This window comes from Leopardus geoffroyi, chromosome B3 (genome assembly GCF_018350155.1).
Source record: "Leopardus geoffroyi isolate Oge1 chromosome B3, O.geoffroyi_Oge1_pat1.0, whole genome shotgun sequence".
Taxonomy (NCBI): domain Eukaryota; kingdom Metazoa; phylum Chordata; class Mammalia; order Carnivora; family Felidae; genus Leopardus; species Leopardus geoffroyi.
The window spans coordinates 49,900,237-49,902,984 of NC_059337.1; the positions used below are offsets into that span (position 1 = coordinate 49,900,237).

Here is a 2,748-nt window from a genome sequence, read left to right on the forward strand (position 1 = left end):
AATTATCTTTTGTGATGTCTGTGTGGTTTTGTTATTAAGGTATGCTGACCTTATAAAAAGAGTTTAGAATCATTCCTTCCTCTCTAATTTTTTGCACTAATTTGAGAAGAAGTACTAACTCTGAATGTTTGGTAGAATTCACCTGCAAAACTGTCTGGTCCTGGATCTGTTTTTTGGGGGAGTTTTAAAATGACTTCTTCAATTCCATTACTTGAAATTGGTCTATTCACATTTTCTATTTCTTTTTTTTTCTCATTAAACTTTGTTTTAATGGGTCTCAAAATTCTGTGACAGATTTTTGGTCAAGTTGTTTCAATGAAAAAGTACTGAGGGGCGCCTGGGTGGCGCAGTCGGTTGAGCCTCCGACTTCAGCCAGGTCACGATCTCGCGGTCCGTGAGTTCGAGCCCCGCGTCAGGCTCTGGGCTGATGGCTCAGAGCCTGGAGCCTGCTTCCGATTCTGTGTCTCCCTCTCTCTCTGCCCCTCCCCCGTTCATGCTCTGTCTCTCTCTGTCCCCAAAAAAATAAACGTTGGAAAAAAAAAAATTAAAAAAAAAAAAAAAAGTACTGAATTTAAAAACTAAAAAACTGACACACATTCACGCGCGCATGCACACACACACACACACACCTCAAATGGTTCACAAAACATTCTCATTTCCTCCTGAAGGTTTTATGATGCATTGTTAGTATTAACCTGTCTTTTACTATTAAACTTAAATGGCCATTTGACACATACAGTTGACAGACCATTCTTCTACCACTGATTAAGACTGGGTGGCCTTCTGAGCTTTCTGGGTGGACTTGGTGACCGTGCCAGCTCCAGCTGCCTTCTTGTCCACTGCTTTGATGACACCCACAGCAGCAGTCTCTCTCATGTCATGAACAGCAAACAGGACAGAGGAGGTTAGTCAGAGAAGCTCTAAATGCACATAGGCTTCCCAGGAACCATATCAATGATGGCAGCATCATCTGATTTCAAGAACTTGGGTCATCTTTCAGCCTTTGCCCAGAACAACCATCTTGTCCTTCAGCTCAGCAAACTTGCAGGCAATGTAAGCTGTGTGATGATCCAACATAGGTGCATATTCAGCACTGATTTGTCCTAGGTGGCTCAGGATAATCACCTGAGCCATGAAGTGAGCTGCTTCAATTGGTGGGTCATTTTTGCTGTTACCAGTCACATTGCCACAATGAGCATTGTGGCATTCTTGATAGATACATTCTTGACATTGAAGCCCATTTGTCTCCTGGACTCAAAGCTTCCTGGTACATTTCAATAGACTTTTCTTCAACTGTAACAATGACAGGAGCAAAGGTGACCACAATGGTAGGTGTAAGAATGCATTTCCGCTCAGCCAGCAGGGACAGTACCAATACCACCAATTTTGTATTTTGTGTCTGTCCTGAAGGGACAGACACAGGAGCTTGTCAATTCAATGAGTTGGTGGCAGAATGCAATCCAGAGCTTCAAGCAATGTGGTTATGCTGGAACTGCCACCTTTATGGGTAACTTTCCATCCTTTGAACCAAGGTATGTTAACACTTAGCTGTAGCATGTTGTCACCACTGCAGAAATTGGCACGAATTCTAGTATGTCAGGGTTATAGTCTATTTTCTTAGGGTAGGTGTTGACTTCCGTAACGATTTCCTCCTATCTCTTCTGGCTGTAGAGTGGCTCAGTGGAATCCATTTTGTTTACACCAACAATTAGCTGTTTCACACCGTGTGTAAGCCATAAGAGAGTGCTCACAGATCCTTCCATTCTCAGAGAGGTATCTGCTTCAAATTCACCAACACCAGAAACTACAATCAGAACAGCACAGTCTTCCTGAAATGTGCCTGTAATTATGTTTTGGGGAAAGTCTCCGTGTTCTGGGACATTGATGATGATCACATAATACTTTCTGGTCTCAGATTTTCACAGGGAAATCTCAAAGGTGATACCACGTTCACAGGCAACTTTCACTTTGTCTAAGACCCAGACATACTTGGAAGGAGCCCTTTACTATCTCACCAGCCTCCTTCTAAAATATTTTTATAGTTCTTTTGTTAATCCCACCACATTTGTAGATCAAGTGACCACTAATAGGAGACTTGTTTGAATGTATATGTGCAATGATGATGATGTTGATTTGAATCTTTTCCTTTCCCATTTTAGTTGTCATGACACCTGTGTTCCGGTGGCAAACGTGTTGTGAAAAAGTTCATTTTCAATTCCTTGATTAAGCCTTAGAAGGTTGTGTGTTTCTAGGAGTTTACTTTTTCTATATTTTCCAATTTATTGGCATAAAATTGTAGTAATCTTTTATGATCCTTTGTTTTTCTGTGTTGTGAATTGTGATTTCCCTCCTTGCATTTATGATTTTATTGATTTGGACCCTCTCTCTTGAGGTCTTACTGAGTCTGGCAAGAGGTTTACTGATTTTGTTTTTTTCATACATCCATCTCTAGTTTAATTAATCTTTTCTATTTTTTATCTCTATTTCATTTATTTCTGCTCTTTTATTTCTTTCTGTTTACTAACTTCGGGTTTTGTTTGTTCTTTTTGTAGTTCCTTAGGCATAAGGTTAGGTTATTTGAAATTTTTCTTGTTTCTTGAGGTAAGCTTTTATCTTTATGAACTTCCCTCTTAGAGGAAGTGTGTCCTTTTGGTGTGTCCCAATGTATTTCCACTTTGATTTTTCTTAAGGTATTTTTTTAATCTCCTCAATTTTTTTGTCTACCCATTAGTTGTCTAGTAACATATT

The 2,748-nt window shown here is 39.8% G+C and overlaps 1 pseudogene; it reads right to left on the reverse strand.

Annotated features, from left to right (window-relative positions):
* Window positions 1-765: 765 nt before the first annotated feature.
* LOC123583632 lies at window positions 766-2,154 on the reverse strand (annotated as a pseudogene).
* Between the last annotated feature and the right edge of the window lie 594 nt (window positions 2,155-2,748).